The sequence below is a fragment of the Symphalangus syndactylus genome, chromosome 19 (assembly GCF_028878055.3).
Source record: "Symphalangus syndactylus isolate Jambi chromosome 19, NHGRI_mSymSyn1-v2.1_pri, whole genome shotgun sequence".
Lineage (NCBI taxonomy): Eukaryota > Metazoa > Chordata > Mammalia > Primates > Hylobatidae > Symphalangus > Symphalangus syndactylus.
The window spans coordinates 83,033,222-83,046,160 of record NC_072434.2 but is presented as its reverse complement, the minus strand read 5'-3'; the positions used below and the strand labels follow the sequence as shown (position 1 = coordinate 83,046,160).

At 35.5% G+C, this 12,939-nt stretch overlaps 1 long non-coding RNA gene across 1 annotated transcript in view; it reads right to left on the bottom strand.

The window, feature by feature from the left end:
• Positions 1-2,823: 2,823 nt before the first annotated feature.
• LOC134732012 (uncharacterized) overlaps positions 2,824-12,939 on the bottom strand; it is a 28,317-nt gene continuing 18,201 nt past the window's right edge. Inside the window, exon 3 of the long non-coding RNA XR_010114834.1 lies at positions 2,824-2,904. This is a non-coding gene — a long non-coding RNA (uncharacterized lncRNA). The remainder of the gene's footprint in view (positions 2,905-12,939) is intronic.

Here is a 12,939-nt window from a genome sequence, read left to right as displayed (position 1 = left end):
ACGTGGTATTTACATTTAGGAATGCAGTCACAGAAATAAAGCATTCTGCGTTTCTGGCTACCCCAGTACCTTGCTGATCCTCCACTAGATCAGTGCTCTCCAGCATTATTTGCTGAGATGAGCAAAGCCTTTTTTTTGTATCTGCACTGTCAGGATGGAAGCCATTAACCACAGGTGGCATTTGAGCACTGAAAATGTAGCTACTAAGACTGAGGAACAGGATTTTTAATGTCATTAATTATAATTAATATTAATATGAATCTAAATTTAAACAGATGCATGTAGCTGGTGGCTTTACTATATTAGCCATCAGAGAGCTAGACCGTGCCGTCAGATCTGGAGTGTCTTAGCTAATCCAAAAGTCTGTAATCAGTCACAGTATGAAGAGTCCTTAATAAAACTAAAGTCACTAATTTCTTCCTATATTCAGTGAGATAATTAATACTTATCAATTAACAGAAATAGGGCATTTCTGAACACATCTGGATTAATCTAAGGCCGGGCGTAGCGGCTCACGCCTGTAATCCCAACACTTTGGGAGGCCAAGGCGGGCGGACCACGAGGTCAGGAGATTGAGACCATCCTGGCTAACACGGTGAAACCCCGTCTCTACTAAAAATACAAAAAAAAAAAAAAATAGCCGGACGTGGTGGCAGGTGCCTGTAGTCCCAGCTACTCAGGAGGCTGAGACAGAAGAATGGCGTGAACCTGGGAGGCGGAGCTTGCAGTGAGCCAAGATCGCACCACTGCACTCCAGCCTGGGCGACAGAGCGAGACTGTGTCTCAAAAAAAAAAAAAAAAAAGAAATATCATCTATAGAAATTATGGTTTTACCTTAAGATGACTCCTGCCACTAAGAGTTTTAGGATTTGAACATCAACTCCACATGAATCATTCCTATTCCATACAGCATATATTAATAAAAACACTTTTTCATCACCTTCTTCTGAGCACAATCTCTTTGTCATCAAACTCTTAGTAGCTTACTACAAAGATAAAGCATTTTCAAACTCATTGAGCCTCATAGATTTTTCTCTAAACTGTCAATATCATTGTCTTCACATTCATTAACCGAAGGCCGATGATTCATTTGTCAACTTACCAATATCTTAACACCACCCACAAGCATTTTAGTCTTCTATTGTATAAATCTGAAGAAAGAAAAAGAAAGAAGTTGTGGATTAGTCAGCCTCTGTGTTTGCATACTTAGTAAGCTGAATACTGCTGAAAAAAAATTGCATTCATTTTAAATTCATTGACTTATTCATTCATCCATCCATTCATTCGTTTAAAATGTGTGTGTGTGTGTGTGTGTGTGTGTGTGTGTTTGAGTGACTACTAGATCCAGGTGCTGTACTTGTGTTAAGTAAAGGAAATGGCAGTGAAGAAAGGCAAGGCCCTACTGTGATAGAGTCTATATTCTAGTAGGGATGGATGGCAATTGCAAAAAGAAACAGCTAAATCAATAGGTGCCAGTCAGAAATAAATGAAAAAAATCAAAGTATATTAAGAGGCACAGAGTAGCTATGGTGTGTGTACCGATTCATGTACTGTGATGAAGGAAAGCTAAGTGATATCCGAACACACAGCTGAATGCAGTAGTGAATGGAGCCATAGGATGTCTAAAGAAACGCATCACTTGCGGTAGGTAGGCTCTGTGGTAGAAGTATGCTTGGTATGTTGGAAGAAGATAACACTGCAGAGCAAGTGAAGTGGATCTACAACAATAAAGCTAAAATAAGAATGAGAGTTTGTGGAGAGATTTGCAGACCATAGTAGGGAATTTTTATTTTCTTCTGAAAGAAATGGGAGCCATTGGAGTGAAGGAGTGATATACTATGGTTTCCATCTGTGTGGAGAACACGGTAGGAGACAGAGCGGGAAAGGCTGTTATGATAATATACAGGGAAGGCATTAAAAACTTGGATTACGCTGGTGGCTGTGTAGACTATAAAATGTGGTCAATGTACAGACATTTGAAAGTTACAACCAATAGAATTTGTTGGATTAAATATAAAATGTGAGACAAAGATAGGAGTCAAAGATAACTCCAAGGTTTTGGCTTGAGTAGACTAATTATATAATCACGAATATCATTTTAGATATATATATAAAAAGTATATGGTTTCCAACCTTAACTGGACACAAATTCTTCTTCACATCCATTCCTATTTTTTAGAATGATGATTTCAAAAGTCTATGACACTGCCCAAACTTCCTTATATTCAGAAAACATGCTTTGGTACTTCAGACCAGTCCTCAGTATTCTCATCTGTGAAACTGATAAAATAACAGTAATAATAGTAGTTAGCAGATTAAATGTTACTCTCATTGAATGTAATTGACATGGTCGGGAATCTGTTTCTACTTTTTTAACAGCATCTTAAAGTGCTGGGAATGTTATATGACACATACTGATGCTCAATTATTTTTGGTGTATTAATGAGTTTTTTCTTTGTAATAATTGGCACACTGTATATCATTTAATATTTATTTTAAATGTTTAAGGTAGGCCAAATATTTACAGATGAGAAAACTGAAGAAAAGAAAGACTAAGCAATATCCCAAGTTTGCATAGTTAGGAGCAGTAAAGTTAGGATTGGACCCAGATAATTTGATTCCTGAATTCATGCAAGTAATCACTGTGTGATATTATCTTCCAGGCACTTTGTAAGGTTTCAATGAGATAATGCAATTATGATGTTTAGCACAGTACTTGGTGAACAGTAAGCACCAACATATGTTGGCCATTTTATTGTTATTTCTACCATAATAGAAATATTCCTATCTTACCCTATCTGTAAGGTTCATTGTTGTCAAATCCCTCTCTGCAAACACTTTTAGATGAGCACCATCTTCTTCATCCATACTAGTGCTACCATAGTTTGACCCAGTTTCGGGTCCCTGTCAGAAAAAAAAAAAGTCATACTTTCACTGTTCTTTCTTTTCTCTCTTCCAATTAGTAGCACCTGCAATTTAATTGTTGAAGCATCATCTCTCTACCTCCATTCCCAAGGACACATGGATAATAAGTTAAGGTTCATGGATAGATAGGGTGGAGTCAGACATGGGGTGAGAATGGTCAGGGAGCTGGAATATTATCAAGTACACAATTAGACATATGGATAGGATTGGCATCATGTGTGACATATGAATTCTGGATAAAGTAGGGGAAATTTTAGATATTACTTGATAAAGTTTTTAAATTTAAAGACAGAGTCTTACTTGACCACCCAGACTGAAGTGCAGTCATAGCTCACTGTGATCTTGAAATCCTAGTCTCAAGAGATCCTCCTGCCTCAGCCTCCTTAGTAGTTGGGACTATAGGCACGAGTCAAAAAATTAAAAAAAAATTTGTAGAAATTGTGTCTTACTATGTTGTTCAGGGTGTTCTTGAACATCTGGCTTCAGTGATCTTCTGTCTCAGTCTCCCAAAATCTGGGATTATGGGCATGAGCCACCATGTTCAGCCTAAAGCTGAGGTATTTAATGTGTGTCTGAGTGTGTATGTGCACATGCCATGCAATCTCTATAGCCTCAAAACAGTTATGTTTTGAGGTAGAAAGGGAGAACATCTTTATAAGTAATAATAATAATTTGCTGTATATTTTAAAATAGCACTCTTATTTATGATAGTTGCAATAGTGATGACATTAGAAAACTCTAAATTTTAACTTTTAAAAAAGGCTCTTATACAAAAAGCATTTCACTCAATATCAATAATAAGAGTACTTGTTTTTGAATTATATTTTAGTTGACTATTTTATAAGCATACTACTATGAATGTTCTTAATACAGATATATATTAATATATGTCATTTTATATATTGTCTTCCATCTTAAGTTTTGTCTTACTAAACATATAAGATTTTCATTTGATCCAAATATAGAAATAGAATATTTTTACTTCTGAACTTAAAACAACTTTAGATAAGCCGATTCTTCTCAAAATATAATAATAGAAAAGTTATTTATAATTATCATAATATCAGTATGCAAATATGTACCAGCAACAACTGTATGTATCAAAAGTCTTTCAGTATTGGGTCACTTCATTCTCAGGATGTCAGAAACATTGCTATTTCATTGGAGTAACACTTCATTTGGTCTTATCTAGATACATATGTAAATATTACATCAAATATAATTAGATTTCTTTCCCCCTGTAGTAGGAGACAAACAATGAATATGTCTGATTAACATTAGTGATGATATATTGAATAAGTAAGGGTTACATAATTAAAATTCTAGTTTGAACAGTGACTAAACTACCAGATTCAACACTTTATACCTCTTTCTTAAAAAGCAGTTGCTGTTGAATTACTGCATTAGGAGATACACCTAATGAAAGTATCTTTTAGATTAGGACCACTCTTCCACTTGGGGCAAAAGCAGATAGTCCTTACTGAATTAACCCACTGAACAAATTTTTAAAAATGTAGTTCTTGAATATTCTTCAAAAATATTCAATCAAGCTAGCTCATAAGTGTACCTCACTCAGTAATCATAAGTATGTATGGTAAATTGTATAAATCAGACTTTTAAGGTAGGAAGTTACTTTAGAAACCAAATTCCCAGAGGGTTCTAAAAAGTTGAACAAATTCATGAAGCTAGTGGTACAGACAAGATTATAATCTATATATTATGATTCAGAGACAACTGCTCTGGCAATGTGGTTCTTTTCTAAGTATCCTTTGGTTATATTTTTAATACATCTCCTGACATAACTCAGAGTATGATTAATTATAATAAAAAAATTCCAAACCTTTTGACAGATTATATCTTATAATTGAACTTCAGTTACTACCTTTTGGCAATGGGATGAAAACAATGATTCATCACTGATAGTGGAGGCAGCACTTTGTAAAGGAAGGAAGAGGTAATTTGGAATCAGTCAAACCTAGGTCCAAAGCCCTGTTACTCCACTTACTAACTGCATGTCTTTGTCCTAAGTATTGACTTCCATGAAACCCCAGTTTTCTGATCTTATCACGGTGTGTTATGGCATTGAAGCTTAACATTTTTATGTCTTGCACAATGCCTGATACACAGTAGGGCCCAAAATAAGTGTTTTCATCTCCCTAAGAATACGACTCATGACAAAATGAGGACAATATGACATAATATTTTTACAGTAAGTAATTACAAATATTTATCAGCCTGGTGAACTCTGTAAAACATCTTTATGAATTTAGAGCTAAGCACAATGAAGACAACCAAGGATTTTTAAAGTTACAATTAAATTTTATACTTTATTAACAGTATGATCCCTTTATGATATGGAAACTAGAATTAAAAAATCAGAAATTACAAGTTTTCAAAAATTTTAATTGGTGATAAAAGAGCAAAGAGATAGATATTAAAGCTACTTATGCCATTTCTTAATTATTAGTACTGCTCCATAGACATAGTGAATCACAATATTTAGAACCCTAGGGCTCTAATTGTGTCTTTCACTAAGAGATTCCAAGCTATGGAAGATCTAGACTATGTTAAGATAGCCTACGATTGTTTCGCCACTATGTTTTTCTTAAAAATGACAAGTAAAGTCATGCACAATTAAGTGAGCCATAATTTATATGCCTCTTCATAAATTACTAATTTTTTTTTTTTTGAAATGGAGTCTCACTCTGTCACCCAGGCTGGAGTGCAATGGGGCGATCTCGGCTAACTGCAACCTCCACAGTGAGCAGTTCAAGCAATTCTTCTGTCTCAGCCTCCTGAGTAGCTGGTACTACAGGTGCATGCCACCACACCCGGCTAATTTTTATATTTTTAGTAGAGACACGGTTTCACCATCTCAAACTGGTCTCGAACTCCTGACCTCATGATCCGCCCACCTCAGCCCCCCAAAGTGCTAGAAGTTACTAATTTTATTTGACTTTTTCATTTATTCCACTTATTACCCTGAATTGTATTATGCTTCCTATTGTTTCTTTCCACCCTCATTCCCCTTTAGAACGGAACAATCATGTGGAGTACCTGAAATATGAAAACTGTCCTTATTTGATTGCAGTAAATAAGCTCCCAGGTTAGCAGTTTGGGAGTACTACTATTCAACATCAGACACAGTTTTACAAACTGGGGAAATTAATTAGCATATCTGAATATAGAGAAAACAAGGACCAGAGAAATCAAGGCCCATAATTCAAGACCCACTCATCGTTCAGACCTACAAAAAGAAGGCACCATTTTACCTACTATCCCATTTAATGTACCACATTTAATAGCCTAAATTTTCCAGTGATAACACCTAGTAAAAGGGAACGGTACCTAATACTGGATTATCACACTGTTAATACCATGATTTATCTGATTAAAGCCCCCAAACCTAATATTACTGAAATTACCCACTACTATGGATTTGAATAATACATTTTATATTTGCCTATTTCAATAGTCGCTTAGCAGTTTTCCTTTATCTTCAACACAACACAGTTCGCTTTTACCTGGATACCCATATAGTATCCCCACAATCTTCCCATATCACACAATCTTTGCAGGCAAGATCTCAATCACATCCACCTTTATCCAAGATTACCTGAGTAAGATAGATTGATGGCATCAATGAGAATGATACATAATGGATATGGTACATTGGTGAGATTCTTCTCTGAGGAGATTCATTCTATGCACTTATTCAAGATACAAACATTCACAAAGCAACTGATAAAAAGGGATGAGCCATTACCATACACATAGTACAAGGTCTCACCACCTCACTTAAATTTCTGGGCATTACTTGGTCAGTCAAAAACTGCCATCAAGGAATAACTTTTGCCCTATTAGAACCCTCAATATTACAACAAGCTCAACATGTTTTTTGCATTTTTGGTTCTTGAAGCAACAAATTCTTCATCTACAAATTTCACTTAAATCCATTTTATAGTTATCTTCAAATTGGTCCACTTTAAATGGTGTCTCCAACAACAAAAGGTCCAGTCTTTACAAAATGTAAAAAAAAAAAAAACAACAGAGAGAAAGAGACTACCTTTAGCACACCTCAGACACTTTTTCGCTCCAGAGGACCCAAGAACTTCCTCTCATGCATCCCGGAATCTCTGGAATACACATGTTGGCTATAGGTTGCTCATAGGCTTCTGGTGCCAAAAAACGGTCTTCTTTGGCCACCAGATATATTTAATCAGTATAACCACTGTAGGCTGAATATTGAACCTTTTGGAAAATGATGCTAACTTGTCTCGAAGGTGGACCTTAGGACTCATTTGCCCATCATGCCTTAGGGCATGGAGAAAGCATCCTACAGATCCAACACAGCCATAGAATCCTTCTTACTGAAATAAAAATGATACAGAGTAGAGCCTCTGGCATATTCCACCTACAGAAGGAAGTCACTTTGTTTGTTTCCAGTCCCATAACAGATGCAATGGTACTGGAGTACGTCAACCCTCTGCTGGACACATCGACCATCGGGAAAGCCTCTTGGGATCAACTTACTAAACAGAAAAGGTAGTTTGTCTACTTTATAGAACAGAACACAGTGTCAACATTACAGGTAATGGAGTCAAAAGAGATTTACTATCCATTGATAGTACATCCTTTTCTAACAAATGTTACATCCATTTCTGACAAAGACGTCCCAACCAAAGACAATATCCAAGGATCAGCACAATCAAACAAACTTTAAGTAGCCATTTTTGGCACTAGAAAATGCCATAGCCCACAATTATCTCCATCTGCGTATTTTTCCACGCTCTTGAGCCATTGCCAATAGTCTGCTCATCTGGTCAAAGAATAACAGTTCTGTAGCCAAGGTCATCCCTTTGGGATAAAATTCTATGGGAATGTCCTCACAGATAACAAAAATATAAATCAAAATCACACCTATATCTGTACATACTCAAACTACAAGTTATTACCAGATACTTCTTATTCCTTTTGAAGTTGTAGACATTATTGATAGTGACCAAGGAACTAATTTCATTTCCCAAAATACTCAAAGCACAACATGGGCTCTTGAACAAGGAATTCAGCAGAGCTTTAATCTGCCTTACTAGCCTTAGGCTAAAAGCCCCTTACAGCACCATAAAATCTTACATAAATAAGTATAATTATTACACATTTTGGTAATCAACTAAATATCAAACGTGAACTTTAATGGAACTAATGCTACTTCTGATGTTTTACGTCTGACAGCTTTTATACCCCATCCCACTCTCCTCCCTTCTTGTCCCCCTTCTGGGCAAGCCAGTAAGAAAGTCACTGTGCTCCCTCTCTGGGGACGGGGGAAGTCGAAACTCTGAGGAACCAACAGCCTGTTGCAGGGGAAACCCTCACCCCAGACACACCCCCAACCACAGTAAATACTAGTGATGTTTTCTTCTGTATGTTTATTTTCTATCAGCTTGGATGCCTATCCTGCACTCCACCCTGAAAGCCTCAATACTGAGTAATCTTTTATATCCTCTTGGTGTGCATATAGGGATCATCAGTCTCAACATCCAACTAAATTTGGGTTGGGGGTATTAAAACAATTAGAATATAAGCTCCAAAAGATTAGAGGCTTAGCCCATTTTGTTCAATGCTGTATCTATGGGACATAGAACAATGCTGAGATGTAGTAGACATTCAAAATAATTTGTTGAATGAATGAATATGTCTGCATTAATACATGCTGACACCTATTCCAGATAGTTTTCCTTCCAAATCACAAAGCCACTAAAGACAGAGTGATAAGCTATTAGAGAAAATTAGGCCAGAGTCTCAAATACTAACCTAGAGATTATTTTTCTTTCTTCTAAATAAAAGTTTCTTTTTACTCATTTCTACCAGGAGCTTTAAGGGAAATATATTGTAAAAATGGGAAAGAAAAAGCAGAAATAATTTCTTTTGATGGTTTAAAATACTTTCAGAGGTTTTGTGACACCAATAGGTATACACAATTACTTCTTAATAAACCAAGCAAAAAATCCTACACAAAGCCACCTGATCTCACAAGCCATATGCCAATGTTCTAAGCTTGGCTTAATTGTAAATACTGCCTAATTATTGCTGATTTAGTCTGATCAGTTGTCTGCAATATGCAGAATGACGGAAGATGAAAGCTTAATATGAGAGAATGTTTTAAGATGACTACTTCTTGAGATTTAACATTTCAAAAGCAGATATGGCTTACCATATCTATGCAAAACCAATTTGCACATGTAAATAACAAATTAAATTTGAAGCATGAAGCTGAAATCAGTTAAGAATCCACGGTGTGAGTCTACTAAATAGAAATATTTAAATGAGAGGAAAGGGGGATTTAAATATAAGTTATTCACTTACAGATTAAGTAAAAATCTTTTTAACTAAGGTGATGTAGTAAGAGCTACACAGGAGTTGTGCTCCATGGATTTTTAGATTAATATCCTTACAGCTCATTACCTGATTTTTAAATGTCCCTGATCTTTGAGTTTGTGTATGACTCAGGCTTTTTGTCATGCTGCTACTTACCCTAAATCTTCTCTTTCCCAACATATGCGCCTTCAATCTTCTTCCGTTATGAGTCAAGAAAGGAAATGAGCTGTATAGTCTGGCTATTCAGCTAGAGAGGTGGATGTGAAAGATAAAAATCATGTTATGAAACGGGGGTATGCATCAGTTATCAACTGAGGTGCAACAAACCACGCCAAAATTTACTGACTTCAAGTAACATTTATTTACTCACAGTTCTGAAAATCAGCGTTTAAGGCTGGGCCTCACTGGAGAGCTCTTTTGCTCTTCTCACCTACAATCATCCTCACAGCTGCAACTGTTCTTCATTCTGGCTAGTGAATGGAGCACCTCAGTTTTCCTCATGGTCTCTCATCTTTCAGTGGGTTGGTTAGGTTAATCTTCTTTGAATAGTTGTCGTAGGCCACTATTTTAAGAGGTCAAGACAAATGCACAAGCCCTTATCAAACTCTCACTGGGGACCATACTTCTTACCAGGTAAGAAGTATGATTTGCTAGGGGACCCTAGAGGAATAATATGCAGCGTGATTCACACTCTGCGCAAATAGTAGTAGAAGTAGAAAGAAAACAATTATTGGAACTAATACAAGAGGAATTGACTTGGATTAGAAAGGCTTCTTGAAAACTCATAAAACCCTGATGAGTCCAATCATGTCTTGCTTTAAAAAAGATATACTATTTTTCTAAGGAGGGTCTCTATGGTTAACAGGAAAATATTATATACTACAAAACAGCTACAATACAGGCTTTTTAAGGTTCTCTACAAAGAAATGACAAGTGCATAAGGTGATACACTAACTACTTTGGGTCATTATACAACACAGATATGTTTCAAAACATCAAATGGTACCCCATAATGATATACAATTACAATGTATCAATTAAAGTATAGAAATAAAAATTTAAAAAGAAATACATCCTTAATTGAAAGACAGAAAACAATGTTTTTTGTTTGTTTTTGAAATAAGACTATTAAAAGTTGTACTACCACTACATATGTGGAGTCCACATATATACTACGTATAATTCAGGAGGTATACCACATGATTAAGATATAAGTGAAAAACATCTCTTTCAATGCTTGTGAAAGTCAATACACTTGGTGCTTATGAGATGCGTGTTCTAGCCTCCCAACAACATTAAAATTACCTTTCTTTACCTGCACATATTTCTTACTGAATTTATTTTTTATTTTAATTTTAATTTAATTTAATTTAATTTTTTTTGAGACAGAGTCATGCTCATTTGCCAGGCTGGAGTGCAATGGTGTGATCTTGGCTCTTGGCTCACTGCAACCTCCACCTCCTGGGTTCAAGCAATTCCCCTGCCTCAGCCACCCGCGTAGCTGGGACTACAGGCATGCACCACCATTCCTGGCTTTTCTTTTCTTTTTTTTTTTTTTTTTTTGTATTTTTAGTAGAGACGGGGTTTCACCACGTTGGCCAGGATGGTCTCGATCTCCTGACCTTGTGATCTGCCCGCCTTGTCCTCCCAAAGTGCTGGGATTACAGGCATGAGCCGCCGCGCCTGGCCCTTCTTACTGAAATTTAAACATCATCAAATACTAACTCAATTCATGACATTCTCACCTTAGAGACCTATGAATAAAAGTGGCCATATTTATTCTTATATCCTGATGCAAATTGAGATACTTTCACAGATCTCAAAATTCTTATTTTCTTCTAGTATTAAACTTTTGATTTCATTCATTGACTATTTCAATTTTATTGAACTTAGCCTCATTAGTATTATTTTAGTATTATTGAACTTAACTTTACTAGGATTAATTAACCTTGAAAACAGCCTTAGTTAATTATAATTTCATATCACTTGTTCCCTTTTAAGTAGTGTCCACTATGAATTTTGGCCTGATGAAAGGGCAAATAAGGATCCTACTAATTTTTAGAGATTATGCAAAGTAAAATTTATTTTTCTTCCTATTTGTACATGCTCTTATAAGCTGTGAATTAATGGGTTTCCACACAACCTAAATAATCTTGTACAGTGGCATAATTATACCAAGGTAGGGAATGATAAGGCTTAGATCAAGCTCTTTTCATAATTTACTGGACTCGTGGCCAACCAATGATCCTTTTGTACTTCAATGAATCTCAAACTTAGACTGAGGAAAAAAATGCATATTTTATTACAATGGAGTTTTTTTTTCTTTTTTTTCCACGTATGAAAAGCACTCACATAGGTAAGAGTTAGAATAAATTTGACTTTCTTCCAACATCAGAGAGAGAATTCACATATCTCTTTTGAGGCAGACTTTTATGAAAGAAGATGAAAATTGAGGGAGAAAAATCCCAAACCACAACCCTTGATGAATTCTTATTTCCTACAGACCTAAACTGGGGTACAAATAAGTAAAGATGATACTCAAAGTATGTTAGTTCTATATTCTGAAAGATAGGTTCTTAGTTACCTGGATCGAAGAGCTATCTACACTGCTAACAGTCATGCGTGCATGTGCACACACACAGGTTCTGTCTCTCTGGTTCTGTCTCTCTCACTCGCAAACACACACACACACACACACATGCATACACACACACACACACACACACACAGTTGTGTGAGGATATCACATTCTGTCATCGCGTCCAGTGCTCTACAGGAGTCTCACAGTTCCTTTTTGTTCTCAGCAGGATTGCACACCATTTAAATCATACTTGAAGTGAAACTTATTGTGCCAGCTCTTCCTCTGAACATCACAGAGGTTCTGGCAGGTTCTAGAATTCAGACAAGTTGGGGTGGAAATAAGAAAGCTGATTTAAAATCAGAAAAGCATTCACTCACCAAATTATTTATATTAATTATGAGTCTTCTACTGATTCTTCACCTGTGTATAGCTAAGCATTTTAACAATGTGACTTTAAGTTGTCTGAGGAATAAAATGTGTTTTAGAAAATATACTTTATCTTCAATCCAGGTAAATTTATTTCCTTAAGTACTTAGTCTCATTATTATGTAGATTTCAAATTACCAATTCCTGTAATGGAACACCTGCAAAAGATTATTTTAGACAGAGATTTAAAAATACATTTAGCTATTTTTACTAGTTTATAGCACATTTTGTTGATTTTTCATAATGAATGGGTATGTTATCCTATCTTCTCCAAAAACTTTTAGATAGATTTTAAAATTAATTTGATCTTTGAATTCTTGAATTCTAGAGATATCTGGATTATACTGTCTTTTATAAGTACTTCTTTCAAAGTAAAATTTAGTTATTCTTCCTACATAGTATACACAATTATAACTAGGAAGTATTAAAATATCTAAAATTAAACTTTTGAAAGAATGTAGCAAGTTTTCTAAACAACTTATTGATAATATTTTAACAAATGTTTAAATGTCAATGACATTGCAAAGTAATGCATCTTATGTGACAAACAGCTAATGAAATGGAAGTCAATTAAATAAGTGTCAATCAGTGTAAACTGTGAGAATTACCCTTTAACTCAGTATTGAATTCCA